The sequence below is a fragment of the Euleptes europaea genome, chromosome 16 (assembly GCF_029931775.1).
Source record: "Euleptes europaea isolate rEulEur1 chromosome 16, rEulEur1.hap1, whole genome shotgun sequence".
NCBI lineage: Eukaryota > Metazoa > Chordata > Lepidosauria > Squamata > Sphaerodactylidae > Euleptes > Euleptes europaea.
This window is the reverse complement of record NC_079327.1, coordinates 16,176,737-16,194,224: the sequence shown is the minus strand read 5'-3', so window position 1 is coordinate 16,194,224 and position 17,488 is coordinate 16,176,737.

The window sequence follows — 17,488 nt, the reverse complement described above, 5'->3', positions numbered from 1 at the left end:
AAAATCGGCATATCAAAGCCAACTCTTCTTCAACTGTGCAGTCTCTCCCCGGTGCTTCGAGAAGAAAGCAAGGCTCAAACTTACCTACAAGCCCAGTTTTCTGGCATGTGCAAGAGAGGGCTGGGAGCTGGCACAAGGTTCAGGGGCATGTTTGGTGGGGCAGGGACTCAGCTGCTGGTGTGGAAGCTGGAGAAGGAGCCATAGCCTTTCTAACTCCAGTTGGAACTTTTCCTGCCCTGCTGCATACCTTCTTGGCCCGCCCTATATTTCAAAAGGACCAATCAGGCCATGGCTCAATAGGGATGGGGCAGGCAGGCTCAGACCTGAGCTTTTGCACTCATCTCCTCCAGCAATGAGCTGTGGCTCACAAAAGCTCATACCCTACCAGAAAATATTTTTGTTAGTCTTTAAGGTGCTACTGGACTCTTGCCCCTTTCTACTACTGCAGACAGACTAACAAGGCTACCCACTGTGATTTCTCCTCCAGCAAGGTATTGAAGAAGCTGTCCCCCTTGCCCATCTGAAAGAAAGTAATAAATCAGGCTTATGTCAGTCACCCAGAGAAGGGGAAAGGATAGTCGCCGTCTCTTTCACCGCATTAAAGGATTTGCCAGCCAGGTATGCATCTGACCTGGGTATACATAAATCTGTATGTTTTCATTTCTTTTATGGTTCACCTCCATTCAAGAAGTCCAAATGTTTCCTGCCTAAGTTATTTTTAAAAAAATTAAAAAAGCATGTTCAAGTGTTTTGACAATTTTAGTAGACTAAAGTGCACCCATTTCATGCCTGTCATTTTAGTATTTAGCACATTTGCAACTGATTGCAATGTCTCCTAAGGTGTCAATTGTAGCTGTAAAGAAAGCGAACATTTCCAGATCATTGAACCCCTGTAGTCTGGAGCTCTTATTACAATTTAGTAAACATCAGCTAGCCTTCAGATGGACAGGTTAGAAGAAATGCCACTTAATCCCTGAATAACAGGCATTAGTATTGATATCTGGTTTTCACTGTCAAAACTGAATATGTAAGAGGAATATGTTTGCCAGCCACAATGTTTCCCCTCAGTTTGAACGGCAGCCACAATTTCATCTCTCCGTTTAAAAGAACCTACTCAAACCACAAACAAGTTCAAGCCGAACCAGCAAATGTGAGAATTTCTTTTGAATCCCTAGATGGGCCCCCAAGAAACAAGAACAGATTCCGAGTAAAAAAAAGGATGGGGCTGAATCCAACCAGCTTTTCTCCTGGTGAAAATGGGAGGAGGGGTTCCAGTAAGAACAACATAAGAAAGGCCATGCTGGATTTTTTTAATGGTTGCCTTTACAGTGCATTCCCAAGGACAGTTACTCCAGTCTAAGCCTATTGAAATGAATAGACTGGAGTAACTCTCCTTAGGAATGCACTGTTAATCAATTTGTTTTTATGGTGTTCTTTTAATCGATTTGTTTTAATTACTATATTTTAATGGTGCTGTCTTATCTTAGCTGTAAGCCTCTTTGAACAGGTCTCTGGAGAACCAGCATATAAATGTTTTAAATAAATAAATACAAAATCAAAGAAAAAATAATATTGGTTATCCTTGAACGTTATGGTTAAAGTCAAGATGGTGGCAAGCACATTTTTCTAGGCTTTGGAATTTTAAAGAATGTGCTGCCTCTATTGCACTAAAGGAAGAAAATGCTGAATTTGTTTCTCAAAATTCATATTGGACGTTATCTTATCAGAGGAGTTAAATGATGTCTGGATTACCCTAATCAATTTTTGCAAATGCAAAGTTGTCAAAATGTTGAAAGAAATATTTTCGCATGATGTCCAGTACAACAGTATGCAGGAAATCATGGCAAAACAACCGACAAGATTTGCTCCTTGCAAGTTTAAGAGATTTAGGTGATTCCAATAAATCCTTGTTCTCAGTTGTATTCTGAAATGTCAGAGATGGGTAAATGGAATTATCATGATGGATAAGATCAAATTGTTTCTGCTGGAAGTAGTTTTCCTTCCGTGTTATTATTTCTTCTGCTCTGGGTCATATATTTTTGAGAAGAGGCTATGCTTTCACATGCTTTGCCATTATACTTTCTCTCTGTGTGGGTGCTAATAACTGTCGGATGGGTATAAATACAGGGACATTCTGAAAGTGTTTTGGTCACAGCTGTCCCTCAGTTCTCCTGTAACACAAATCTTTCTTTGGAAAGTAAAGTTCTTCTTCTTGATCCCTCCTCTTTTTTATCACCTGTTGCCAAAAATGCATTGTTGATCACGGGTGACATTTTATTCAAAAGTTTTTCTTCTGCAGTTTAAGAAGAATTCTCTACTAGATTGTCCTCAAAATCCTGTTAGGAGTTCAAACAGGGCTTATCTTTTAAAAGAAGTGTGGTTAATAACACTCTTGCCACTGTACCTGTTGTTCTGTCCTACAGTCTGATTTTTTATTTTTTTTCGCTATGTATGTATAGTAATAGGTACAAGTCTGAGCATTGCCACGGTTATTTTTGGTGTCATCCAGTAATTGTTTCTGAAGTGAGAAATGTTTGTTGAGAACAATATCCTTTACATACTCTGCTGTCTTAACAGCTGTGTCCTTTATGTCTAATGACCTGGGTCTACATCTAAGAATATTTAATATGAATAGAAAAAATACATATGCTTATAAATAAAACTTGAAGTGTCGAAGTCTGAGCCCCTAAATGTCTTATTGTTCATCTAATAAATCCTGTTTGTTGGTTCTGCAGTTTCACCTTGCAAGCTAGACTTCACACCTATTCATTCATCCCTCGATGACATGATGGAAAAATCAGCTGTCACAACCACCTATAAATGTTACATATAGTGGATATCATAAGAGGGCAACAGAAGGGATGAGAACATCTAGAAGATATCTATTGGGACGAAGTTTGCAAAACTACCGTGGTTCAGTAACCACCTTCCATCTATAATGCAGGGATAATGAAAGACTACCTTACTTGGTTGTTTAAAATATTATTGAGGTTATGTATGTGGAAAATTTAGTATGTAAATGAAAAGTAATTAATATTATCTATGCAATTCTAAGGACAGTTTTTTGTTGTTGTTGTTGTTGTTTTGCGAGTAGGCCCTAATGTATAACATGGGACTTAATTTCAGTAGATCTCAGGATTGCCCCTGTATCACTCAAATATGTTTCTTTCCCTTGGGAGCAGGTTACACAGTTGGCAAAATGTACATTGAGTGGTAACATAATAAGTGCATTCAGACATGTCTATCTGAAAACAAGTGCTAGAATGGAGCCACAGCTCCAAGACGGGGGGTCACTTTGGGTTTGTTAAGACCCTACACCTGGTACGGCGGCGCTTTTGGTGGCCAGGGATGCGCCAGGACATAGATGGTTTTGTAAGGTCCTCCCCAACGTGTGCTACCAATAAACGTCTTATGGGAAAGCCCCCTGGATTGCTGAAACCCCTGGAGACCCCGGAGGCTCCCTGGCGGGTGATTGGTATGGACTTTGTGACCAATCTTCCCCCTAGCCAGGGGGAAATCGTGCTTTGGGTCATCACAGATATTAAGAAATGTGCTTCTCCCCAAAAAAAGAAAATAAAAATAAGTAATAATAATAACAGGTGGGAATCTGCAATGACTTGTAGGGTGAATTCTCCTCTCCCCCATTATCTCCATTATTATACTATTGTGCAGACTATGTCCTGTTTGGGGGGATATACACCCCTACAACTTTTCCATATTTTCAGATTTTTCTGAAATTTGTTTGTAGGAAAGTTTGTAGAAAAGTCTTCTGTGTAGGCCCGATATCCATGTTTTTTGTTTTGTTTAGATTTTATATTTTTCTGCATACTTGGGGCATTTTTTGGGATTGTAGAAAGATCACCAAGGAATACCACCAAGGAATACAAGGGTTGCTGTGCATAGGAAGGCACTGGCAAACCACCTCTATTAGTCTCTTGCCATGAAAACCCCAAAAGGGGTCGCCATAAGTCGGCTGCGACTTGATGACACTTTACACACACAGAGAAAGATCTATCTTGTCTGTTCTCTGCTCCAATCACCAGATTGAAGTATCCTCAGATTTGGCCATCTTTGCTATTAGAATATCCAAGTGGGAATGCACAAGGACTTGCATCCTTGTAGGTTCCCACTTGTAGGCCATCTCATTTCCCTTTCCCCCACTATTTCCTCTTTCCATTCATTGAAAGCTCCCATAGCCTCTCCCCATTTCCTGCTTTCTTCTCTTCTTCCAACCCAACGGCCAATCTACCTTTATCTGCCTCTCTGCCTTCAGCCCTCCCCATCAGCCTCTGCCTAGGAAAACTATGGCCCGGTTGTGTGATGCTGGCCACTGGGTCAAGCCCACTTGCATGACAGGGAATCCTCAATGACTTGTGTGTGTGTGGGGGGGTACTTCATTTTTCCCTGTATCCCCTCTCGTCACTATTTCCTCTTTCCCTCCTCCTGGCAACCCCCATATCCCCTGCCCTTTTCCTGCCCCCTTCTCTCCTTCTCAGCCATTCACTAGCCTACTTTTTATCTCCCTCCTATCTCCAGCTATAGTTATTACTTCATTTATACCTCACCTTTCTCCACAGTGAGGACCAAAGAAGCTTACTTTATTCTATCCTCCTTTTTGGCCTCACAACATTCCTATTCGGTAGGTTAGGCTGAAAGAGTGTGACTGGCCCAAAGCTTCCACAGTAAGATGGCAGTTTGAACCCGAGTTTCCCAGACCCTACTCTGATGCTCTGACTGCTACACCACACTGTCTTTCATAGGATGGCTGGTGTTGAACAGTAGCAAGCAGCCAGGCCTAGCTGAGTCATGCAAGTCAGGTGGTATCAAGTCACCCAGTGGCTGCTGTCAGGCCTAGGCCTGTCCCTGATGAGGTTTCCCTCAAAGGCTAAAACAGCCCTGGAAAGGACCCTGCCCCCTCTCCCTGCCTTTTACTCACAGAAGCCCAGCCTGGAATGCTGTGGGTGCCCAGCAAGGACCACTGAGGGAATCTGTTTCTTAAAGCTATAAGCACCTTTTTTATAATTTGTTTTTTTAAAACTTTCAATGTATTTCCTTTTAAAAGATTTCAGATTTTTCTGAAACCTGAGCTGTTTTTTGTTTTTGTTTTGTTTTGTTTGTAGAAAAATCTGTCTTTCCCGTTCACAGCTCCAATCACCAGATTTAAGTATTCTCAGATTTGGCCAACTGGGCTATTAGAATATGAGATAGATAGATAGATAGATAGATAGATAGATAGATAGATAGATAGATAGATAGATAGATAGATAGATAGATAGATAGATAGATGATAGATGATGATGATATGATGATGATAACAACAACAACAATAATAAAACTAGAACAAAAACCCCATGATATTTTGGGGAGCATACCTGATGTGAAAGGTCCTAGATACTAGAAAGATGCTGCAAACACTTTTTTTTTTCCTGATAGGATGCTGAAAGGAAATATATAGGGCAATACATTGTGGAAGCCAATCTGCAGAATGATAGGCTGGACGCTCCATACTCAGCGCTGATGATTCAATTGTATCTTTCTTTGTACTCTAATAGCGTTCTCAGTTTACTGATGATAGAATGCCTTATTTCGATAATTTTGTGGTGAAAAATCATGTCCTTTCATGATCCGCTTTTTCTCTAAACTGGTCATTTATTTTAGAAATATCCCCTATTCATCAAGCTTTATGTCTCTATCTTTAGTTCTTTGATGAGAACATTCAGTGCTTCTTTGCTATGGTTAGGCAGGAATGCAGGAGTTACCCTATTAATCTATATCTCTATTAAGCGCAGTTGCATCGTTCAGACTTAGCTATAGTTTCTAATACACATTTTTAAAGTACCAACAGATTTTAACCCCTAATACTAAATTTTAAAGTACCAAAAAAGTACCAAAATGTTAACTCTGTGTTTGTAGGGTTGCCAACCTCCAGGTGGTGGCTGGAGCTATCCTGCTATTACATCTGATCTCCAGCCAATAGAGATCAGTTCCCCTGGAGAAAATGGTCGCTTTGTCAATTGGACTCTATGGCATTGAAGCCTCTCCCCAAATCCCACCCTCCTCAGGCTCCGCCCCAAAAACCTCCTGCCAATGGTGAAGAGGAACCTGGCAACCCAATCTGTTTGAAATATACACAGAATTTCAAAGTGCTTGTATATAAGACTTATATATATTGGGTTTAGTAATCCAGAAACACTTAAGCAGCGTCATATCCCATTGATATTGGAATTGAAAGGTGCTTTGTTTTAATTCATTCATGGCCACTCTGTACTACCTCTATGTATATAATCTTTCCCATGAGGGGGGGGGGAACCCATCGTCCTCTGTATCCTTCTGGTGAAGAGTAACTGGATTCTTTTCCTGGATATAAACAGGGTTGGCCTTACCATTAAGACAAGGGAGGTCAGTATACCATACAAATGCAACATAAGCACTCTGTAGATGGCTAAAAACTGCATGTGCTGAAGAGCTTCAAAAAGCAGTTTTCCTGATCACATATGTACAAGCCCTATCCACAGTTTTTATGGAGATCAGTAGGATGAAGTAGGAGAGAGGCAGAAGAAGTTCCATGCTGCCACTGGAAAATTTAGTCTGGATCCAACACAGCAAATGTAATGAATCTCTGAAACTGGGAATAATTTAAGAATGTAAGAATAAAAATTAACATTGACATTCTTTCCCTTCCTGTATTACTCTCATCTGGGATTGCAAGTAGGCAACCAGTGGGAGTTTGGGGGCAAGGACCGAACTGTCTGACATCCCACAGCATCGTGATATCACTTTTGGTGCAAACCAGAAGTGATGTCAATGCGTTAGGACAATATTATAACAAATGTTAGAGTACGCTGGAATTCACATCATAATGGTGGGGGCTAGGGCTGTTGGCGGGAAATTTCAGCAGGAAATTCGGCATGCCCGAACAAATTCAGTTTAACGACCCCCCTTGCCCGATTTCCGTGAAACCGGGGGGGGGGGGTCTTTAAACTGCTCCGCGCTGCCTGCCCAGGATTCCATGGATCCGAATCGGGGGTGTTCGGACTTTGGCATTTCCAAAATCAAAAGGGGGCAAATTTTGCCAAATCCGAATTTTAGCGAATTTTTTTTCAACAGCCCTAATGTTTAATATGAGAATGAGGAAGATCTTGGTAGCTTTCTGGAAGCAAACTAACAGCAGTTGAGATCCACCTAAGTGGACTTTTCCCTTCTACTCTTCCTGAAGGAGCAGAGGCATGGCCTGAAGGGCCCTTTGGCTCTTAGCTTGAAACTTGCATGAATCAGCTAGACAGATCCTGTGTGTAGGGTTGTCAGCTCCGGGTTGGGAAATACCTGGAGATTTTGGGGGTGGAGCCTGAGGAGGGCAGGGTTTGGAGAGGAGAGGGACTTCAGTGCCACAGAGTCCAATTTCCAAAGCAGCCATTTTCTCCAGGGGAACTGATCTCTGTCACTTGGAGATCAGTTGTAATAGCAGGAGATCTCCAGCCACCATCTGGTGGTTGGCAACCCTACCAATGTGCCCCAGGGATATTTGTTTGGCTAGCTGTTTTTGTAACTTAGATCCCTCTTTTTAAAGCTGCTTTGAGTGTCTCTAGTCATCTTGTTTGTGGCTTAGAGGCACCTGGTTGGCCACTGTGTGAACAGACTGCTGGACTTGATGACCCTTGGTCTGATCCAGCAGGGCCTTTCTTATGTTCTTAAACACAGCCTAAATATAAAATAAAGAACAAATACCCCAAATGCTTTGAAATAATAATTGAATGTCTTAGATATTCAATTAGATACTTTCAACCTGTTGGTTCTGGTCCAACCTTCTGCTATGAACACATGAAGCTGCCTTATACTGAATCAGACCCTTGGTCCATCAAAGTCAGTATTGTCTACTCAGACCGGCAGTGGCTCTCCAGGGTCTCAGGTAGAGGTCTTTCACATCACCTACTTGCCTAGTCCCTTTAACTGGAGATGCCGAGGATTGGACCTGGGACCTTCTGCATGCCAAGCAGATTCTCTACCACTGAGCCACCATTAAAGCAGAAAGCGGCAAGGCAGGATTACAGCTGAACATTAAGAAGGCAAAAGTGATGATGACTACTGAGGAATTATACAAGTTTAAGGTTGAAGATGAAGAAATTGAAATCAGAAGCAGATGGAGACTGGGAAGGGCAGCCATGAAGGAGCTAGAAGAGATTCTTAAATGTAAGGGTGTGTCACTGGTGACCAAGATCAAGATAATCCACACCATAGTATTCCCTATTAATATGTATGGGTGTGAAAGTTGGACAATGAAGAAAGCTGATTCTGCCTTAAGTGGTAGAGGAAATTGGCATATGAAAACCAACTCTTCTTCTTCTTCTTCTTCTTCTTCTTCTTCTTCTTCTTCTTCTTCTTCTTCTTCTTCTTCTTCTTCTTCTTCTTCTTCTTCTAACCCCACCATCCTCAGGCTCAACCCCCAAAATCTCCAGGTGTTTCCCAACCCGGAGCTGGCAACCCTATTTCAAACTCATGTTTGTGAGGCAACCATGGACCTGGAACTCTGACAGGAGGTGAGAGGGTTGATTCACAAAGCAACAGTTTTAACACTTTGTGCAGTTCTGACCAATGTCTGAGGTAAAATGTTTCCCTCCCCGGCAAGTGCTTTACAGGGAAGAAGGAGCTGGCGAGAATTTACTTTGTGGCTAGAATATATGTTGTTTTCCTCGAGGGAACATTGTTTATAAGCCAAAAAGCAAAGTTAGCATATTATCTATTGCACTGTCATGACTTTTGTACTGGTATCTGAGTGCTGATTCTGTGCCCAAAGGGGAGTGTGCAAGATTTCTGAATTATTGATGTCAAACCTGGGCTGTTATATTACAGCGGCGGCCCTCACTGCATATAAAGAATCTGGCTTCAGGCAAATGTAAAACTCTCAGTTGTCATAAGGTTCTCTTTTTTTTTGTCACATTACCACTTATCAGCTTCATGTTTGTCATACTCTCATTAAGGGTCTGACCCTCAGGGACTATGCCGGATTTTATTATACTGACACCATGATTCCAAGCTAATTTCTCACCGTCCATTTTGGGCTGATTCTCATTTTACCTTCCGCATGCAAGAATACATAGGAGAGCAGAACAAAGACATGGGTTCTCTTAAAAGTGAGGGCATGCATGTGTTGAAATAGATATATTGCTGGTTTTTTAAAAAAATGGGAAGCATCAACTGAGAAAAACCCGAGCTGCTACTTTGGAAGTTCTTAAAATGCCATCTTTATTACAGACTTATATTTTCCTTTCCATTTTGATAGGGTTTTCTCTCTCTTTTTGTACTTAGGCATGCAGATTTATGTAAAATGGGAGGTGGTTCTGAGAGTCATTGTTATAGAGCAAAGAGCCTTTCCTACAAACCAATAAAGCACATGAATCATTCTGATTGATACTGAGACCCACAAAAGGAAGGGGTTATATTATTTTAGAATGCCACACAGGGTTGCCAGCTCCAGGTTGGGAAACACCTGGAGATTTTGGGGCAGAGCCTGGGGAGGGCAGGGTTTGGGGCAGGGAGGGACTTCAATGCCATAGAGTCCAATTGCCAAAGTGGCCATTTTCTCCAGGTGAACTGATCTCTACCGGCTGGAGATCAGTTGTAATACCAGGAGATCTTCTGCTATTACCTGGAGGTCCTCAGGCTATTCTTTATAACATAGTGAATCTTATATTTCAAAAATTCCAATAGACATCTGTAATTGTCACTACAAATACATAATCAAACAGTAGAGCAACAAAAGTCACATGTGACAAGATCATACAAGCTTTCCCATGCGCATCAGACTAGGACTTTCCAAAAATGGAAATATTATTCCATATCATAACAGGTAAGTAACCCAGTTTGGTTCCATATTATATGTGCATGCCCATGTATAACATTATCTTCATTATTCTTTACAGGCTTCCGGTAGATATTATCCTGTTTCAACAATCTATCTTCATCAGAAGATTCTCATGGACATCATAGAAAAAAGGAATCATTCATATAGAGCTCTGCTCCTTCATGGCAATGCCATGGATAATCAAGCCTTCTAGTCAGGATGCATATGGGTTCTTATTCCTTATTGGAATTTTTGAAATATAAGATCCACTATGTTATACAGAATAGCTTGAGTTGCTCTATTTATTTTTCTGTATCACTTGTTAGGCAACTGTAGTTGCACCTTTTTTAAAAAAAAAATGTATTACCTGGAGGTTGGCAACCCCATGGTCTTTGCCACAGAGACTTCACAGATTTCTAGAGGGTTGCATGGAAGTGGCATCACTTCCAGGTTCAACACATTCCCTCCCCCCCCCACTTTCTCCAGCCACATCAGCAAGGAAGTGAGTCCCTACCTGCCTGGCCAGTCAGTGGCTCCGGGCGGGCCCAGGTGGACTTGGGCTAGACACACTCGGGCCTTCACGGAAACCCATAGGACTAGCCCTGAATATAGCCCAAATGGCTGCCACAAGAGTGGGAATTCTCCCCCCATCTCATATCCCATTTGTCCATGCATGTCCCTTGATTAGGGTTGCCAGCTCCAGGTTGGGGAACTCTTGGGGGTGGAGCCTGGGGAGGACAGGGACCTCAGCAGGGTATATAATGCCATGGAGTCCACCCTCCATATTCTCCAGGGGAACTGATCTCTGTAGACTAGAGATGAGCTATAATTCCAGGATATCCCCAGGCCCCACTCGGAGGCTGGCACTCCACTTGATCCCCAACATACCCCTTTTTGGTGGTTGAAGGAGAGCCCTCTGCCTTTTTTTCACAGTGGCAAAAGGGCTTTAAAAAGGTTGGCAAGGGCACCAGAAGGCATGAAACTATTCAGGGAAAATGTTATACGTTAGTATCTCCTAATCGAGAACCTTTTTGAAGGCATCTGGGGACACACTTGAAAAAAATGGAGAACCAAAAAAAAAATCACTGGGGAAGTTGTAAAAACACTTCAATTTAATGAGGCAAAACAATTCAATAATTCAATGTAATGATAGATGCTGACACAGCCAGGTGTGATGTATCACACATGGGAAACTTCATAAAGATGCATCATTTTGTACTAGCACTTAAAACTCTTGGAGTAAGATAAAAGTGATGCTAATTAATCACATTGATTTGAATTATTTGGTGTGTTAGCTGTAGAGTAGAGAATCAAGACGGCATGTCCCAACTCCCACTGGTTTGCTTGCAGTGATATTTTCTAAATGACAAGTTGATCATAAAAAAAACCCTGCTCATAATGTATCACTGAAATAGTCTACACAGAACGAGTCAAAATTTTTAAAAAGGGAGATCTGTGTATGTCTGCGTAGTGTACTTAATGTTCCTGGAGTGTTATATAAAAATCAGTAGTTTGTTCTTACACGTTTGACACCTGGGAGAACAAAGCAAATTGTCTTTCAGATCATTTACTGTGCAATCCTATGCAGATAGAGATAGAATTCAACGAGATCTGAATGCACTGGAAAAGTGGGCTGATGCGAACAAGATGCAATTCAGCAAGGATCCGTGCCGAGTTCTATATCTGGGTAACAAAAATGAGAAACACACATACTGGAGTGAAGATACACTTCTGGGTAGCAGTGTGTGTGAACAAAATCTTGGGATAAAGGTGGACTATAAACGAAATATGAGCACCCAATGTGATGCAGCAGCAAAAAAGGCTAATGCAATCTTGGGGTGTACCAACTGAGATGTAATATGCAAATCACAACTTGTCATAGTCCCGCTGAATATACGTTGGTCAGGCTGTACCTGGAGAATTGTGTGCAGTTCTGGAAGCCTCACTTCAAAAAGGATGTGGACAGAATGGAGCCAGTGCAGAGGAAAGTGACGAGGATGATCAGGGGCCTGGAGACCAAGCCCTATAAGGAAAGGCTGAGGGATTTGGGAATGTTCAGTCTGGAAAAGAGGAGGCTGAGAGGGGATATGACTACTCTCTAAGTCTTTGAAAGGCTGTCACTTAGAACAGGGAGCTGTTTCCTGTTGGCAGCAGAGGATAGCACTAACAATAATAGGTTTAATTTATGGGTGGAAAGGTACTGGCTGGATGTTAGGGAAAAATTTTACAGTAGGAGTTGCTCAGCAATCAAATCAGCTGCCTAGGGAGCTGTTGAGCACCTCACTGCCAGTCTTCAAGCAGCAGTTGGATGAACATGTCAAGAAACTGAGCCCCCTAAGTTTCTTCTTCTGATTTGGTTGGATTAGAGAAAGGGACTGGAGACAGCTACCCGCCTGAGGTGCAAGGGTTTGCACCTAGGGTTGCCTACCTCCGGCTAGTAGCTGGAGATCTCCTGCTATTACAACTGATCTCTAGCCGATTGAGATCAGTTCACCTGGAGAAAATGGCCCCTTTGGCAATTGGACTCTATGGCATTGAAGTCCCTCCGCTCCCCAAACCCTGCCCTCCTCTGGCTCCGCCCCAAAAATCGGAGGTGAAGAAGGACCTGGCAACCCTATTTGCACCCCAGGTGTTTTATTAATTGTGGATACTGCCTGACCCATAACAAGGGCCCCCTGGATTGGAGTTTCTTCACAGAACACTTGTCAGGGATGCTTTAGGCTGATCCTGTATTGAACAGGAGGTTAGACTAGATGGCCTATTGACATTTCCACTTGCACATCGCTGGATCCTAGCCAATGTGTGTAGTGTGTAGCAATGCCGTGAGAAACCCATCATGGTGTATCAAGAAAGAGTTTTGCATCCTGTGGGGTGGTCATAGGTCAGCGACAATCTGACGACACTTTGCAAACACACACAAGGAGTGGCAACTAAGTTTGCTCAGTTTCATTTGCAGGATAATAAAATTGTTTCCCAAAGTTATCCTTCCTTTCAATGTTCTCTCTCTGTCTTGCATTTTCTGTATAAATCGCCTGGCTAAGATCTAGTCACAGAAGTAATATGACACCAAGTGCATTTTTGAGTCCAGTAGCACCTTAACGACCAACCAAATTTCCCAGGGTATAAGCTTCCATGAGTTAAAGTTCACTTTGTCAAAAATGAAGTATCTGACGAAGTGAGCTTTGACTCACAAAAAGACTATACCCTGGGAAATTTGGTAGGTCTTTATGGTAATACTGGATTTGAATTTAGTTCTGTGACTACAAGCTAACATGGCTACACACCTGAAACTATCCATACACATTTTGTATACATTGGACTGTATTTGTGTCACATGTCTCACTTAATATTGACCAACATACCCTTCAACAGAACTTTCTCCTTGCTGGACTATTTCCGCTGGTTAGAAATTCATAAGTTCAGATGAGCTTTCATGTTGGCAAGATGTAATGCCCTAGACTCAGCCAGGATACATGGGTGATACAATAAAATCACTGCAGAAGAATGAAAACGCCCATTTTGTCTGGATCAAATAGACTCCCTAGCCCATATTGTTCTAGGATGTCCACAAAATAATATTGCATGAAATTAATATATGACTCCCTGGCTTAAAACAGCTAAAAACACTTTCTGACAAGCGGCTACTGAGTTATATGCTGTCAAACAGATCGGTCAATTGCGTGAGAGATGTGGCAACTTTTTTCTTTATAGTGTCCAGGGAAAATTTAATTTAATTTCACATGTTTTTTACCCTGCCGTAGCTGCTGTTACATCTGCAGAACAGATTCATAGGGTTTATGCTATCAAAAAATGCTCATCGGAATGATAGGTGGCTATGAATGAGGCGGATGGGCACCCCTATTGGGGATCCTCAGACCTTTTTCCTTTCATTCTGCATCCTCAGTCCTTTTTCCTTTCCATGAGGGATTCTTGCCAGTGAAATCTATCAAGCCACCCTTTAAGGTATGTGGATTTTCTCTTTACCACAGCACTGTGCTCAAGAGAAGTTAGTCATGATGCTGACATGGTGGAGGGGAAAACAAGGCTGTAATGTGCTTTGGGTCCCCATTGGTGAGAAAAGTGGAGTATAAATATAAAACACTTTGCAAAAGAAAACAAACAGACCACAGGGAAGGATGGGAAATGCAGAGTTTTCAGTGGGAAAGTAAGGAAAAAAAAAGGTGCCAGTCACTGTAAGAGTAGGAAAATGAAATGAATATAGACAGGATTCTTTTTTCTTTTTCTTTTTTTTTTGATGTTGTGGTCAGCTGGACCTCTCCTGCTAGGCTCTCACTTGATTGCCATTTTAGGAATCAGTAGAGTGAAGTGAAGCTGTGCAGAGAGTCACCTTCTTTAGGGGTCTGTACAATGAAACATTTGTTCAATCTGCTTGAAATTTAGGGGGTCATTAGATTAGAGTGATCCCTGTGGCGCAGAGTGGTAAACTGCACTATTGCAGTCCAAGCTCTGCTCATGACCTGAGTTCGATCCCGACGGAAGTCGGTTTCAGGTAGCCGGCTCAAGGTTGACTCAGCCTCCCATCCTTCCGAGGTCGGTCAGATGAGTACCTAGATTGCCGGGGGCAAAGGGAAGATGACTGGGGAAGGCACTGGCAAACTACCCCGTAAACAAAGTCTGTGTTGCGTACAGGCAGGTCGGAGTCTCTGCTTTCCACACAGCAACGTATCAATGCTAAAGGAAGCAGAGCCTGACGTGTATTTTACTCTTGCCGGGAGGGGCTGGCAGCTCTTTAATAAGGACAGGAACAGTATACTCACAATACAGGAACAAGATCACAGCAGATACAAGCTCCTCGCCCTTACGGTCTTGGCTGCAGGCACGGCTTTCTTCCCAGTTCAACACCACGGCAAACCGGACTCCTAAATGAAGCTTCTCAAGATAAGAGACAGGCAGCATGCAATAACATTTGCTCCCACGAGGCACTTAACGGTCAGCCTTGCTTATATTGCCTTTGTGACTCTCCAGGTGTTTCAGCTCAACTGTCGGCTTCAGACTCTGATTCCTCCTGCGCCAACTTACGTCTTTTGTCCAAAAGCCGGGCTGACTTTCTCCTTTGCTGCAATGCCATTCTACCTTTTACTCTTCTTCTCTCCATTGGTGGAGGAGACCCTGAAGGTGAAAGGCTTTCTCTTCCCTGGTCTCTTGTTTCAGCCGGCCGGTCTTCTGGCTCAGAGGCCCCGTCTTGCTGTTCCGGTGTTATCTCTTCAGAGGGAGTGAGGGCTTGTTCTGCCTCCTCTTCTTCTGAAGAGTAATTCTCAGGCTGACTCACGACAGTCTGCCGAGTAAACGTTGGGATGTGACTTCCCCCCATGGGTCGGGAATGACCCAGTGCTTGGACAGGAGACCTTTACCTTTTAGATTAGAGGGAGGACTGTGGTTTTTTTTATGCATGTCTGTTTCCCTCATGGTCATCCCTCCAACGACTTCAGGTCTTTGTTTTGATTATGCATGCCATTTCCGACCATCAGAGGTCGCTTCACTCTCCCCCTTCATTACCCCGCATTTTGCCCATGTTTTCAAGGACCTGTTTTATCTCGAATATAATACCCATTGAAAATAATGGTCCTGGATAGTGGAATGCAAAAAAAAAAAAAAAGGACAGGACAGGACAGGACAGGACAGGGCAGGGCAGGAAGGAAGGAAGGAAGGAAGCAAGCAAGCAAGCAAGCAAGCAAGCAAGCAAGCAAGCAAGCAAGCAAGAAAGAAAGAAAGAAAGAAAGAAAGAAAGAAAGAAAGAAAGAAAGAAAGAAAGAAAGAAAGAAAGAAAGAGGAAGAGGGATTTGGATTCTAAACCAGTGATGTCCTATCCCAAAATAGCCAATCACAGTAAAAACCATCCCCCAACCTGAAGCCTGGATCTGAAATTATAATTACATTTTCCTTGGCACACATCTCCAATTAATGCACGCCTTCTTGTATGTTCTCTGTCCATTAAAACATCTGAGGGGACTCCCAATAAAATAATTAAAACACATTATTATTATTTTTAAAAATCTTAGAAGCCCAGTATAAAAACTATTAAAAACAGCCTAAACATGGGTAAAAATGCAACTGCTTCTCTGCTACGGTGACCTCTACACAAAGCAATCCAGCGGAGCTCTTCCAAGTGGTATATAATGTTCTCCATATAATCCCCCTGAAAGATGATATAGAGCAATCGGAGGCACAGTGTGATTTGTTTGCAAGGCATTTCACATACAAAACTGCTCACATTTGCTCCGGCTGTACAAATTCAGCAGCACAATCACAGAATGCTATCAGAGTACAAAGTGACGCTGCTTCTTGGATGGATTTCAGCTGCTTCGGCCTCCTGATGTGGTCGTGTTGCTTGGGGAATTGCAGCTTACCGGCAGTATAAAACTTGTCTGTCGGTAGGGTTGCCGACCTCCAGGTACTTCAGATAAAAGCACAGCACCTGTGTCCACCGGTAATGGGTGTATAAAGGTTGATAAATGCGAGTATCTATATTGTACAGAGGAATATCACAAATATTGTCACAATGCTGTAATGTGCCCAAACAAACAGCCAATATCATATGCTGTGAGCCAAACTCCATTAGTTTGAGGGTGGACACATTATGAATAACGAATCTCAATCCTGACCTACACAGGATCCTGATCTCATTTCAGCTGCAGGCCGTGGGATCAGTGGAAATATTACTATCTATGGACTTTACACTAATTAGACTTTTGAGTAGTCATTGGCTGCAACTCCTGGTGTTTGGCTCATAGCATATGATATTGGATATCTGTATGGGCACATTACAGCACTGTGACAATATTTGTGATATACGTCTGCCCAATATAGATACTAGCATTTATCAACCTTTATACATTGATTATTGTTAGCCACCGGTGCTGTGCTTTGGTTTGAATTTCCTCAGAACAGCACGGAACCCCCCTATTGGTTTTTGCAACCTCCAGGTACTAGCTGGAGATCTCCCGCTATTACAACTGATCACCAGGCGACTGAGATCAGTTCACCTGGAGAAAATGGCCACTTTGTAAGGTGGACTATGGCATTATACCCCATTGGAAGGTGACTGTATGGCATTATACCCTCCCCAAACCCCACCTTCCTCAGGCTCAACCCCCCCAAATTCCCAGGTATTTCCCAACCCAGAAGTGGTAACCCTACCCCAAACAGAGAGGGGAAGAAGAGCTGTCTCCCATCACTGTCATTTGCACCTGTCTCATCTGGGTAGTGTTTCCAACTTCCAGGTGGTAGCTGGAGAACTCTTGCTATTACAACTGATCTCCAGGCAACAGAGATCAGTTCACTTGGACAAAATGGCCACTTTGGAGTGGAGGTAGACAATGGCTTTATACCCCATTGAAGTCCTTCCCTCATCAAACACCTCCAAAATCTGCAGGTATTTCTCAGTCCAGAGCTGGCAACCCTGTGTCTGGGGCTTGGTCCACCTGCTTGCTGTAACAGCCACTTGTGGTCACCCTGTCTGGGGCTTGGCCAATCGACTCAGTAGTGGTCACTTGCACCAGCTCTGTCTGAAGATGCCAACTTCCGGCGATGCCTGTTACCTGCATGAGGTGAAACTCACTCCTTTCTTGGACTGGTGGGAGGGTGGAAGCAGGTGGTGGCAGTGATTCTGGGGGCTCATCCTGGGCTTTT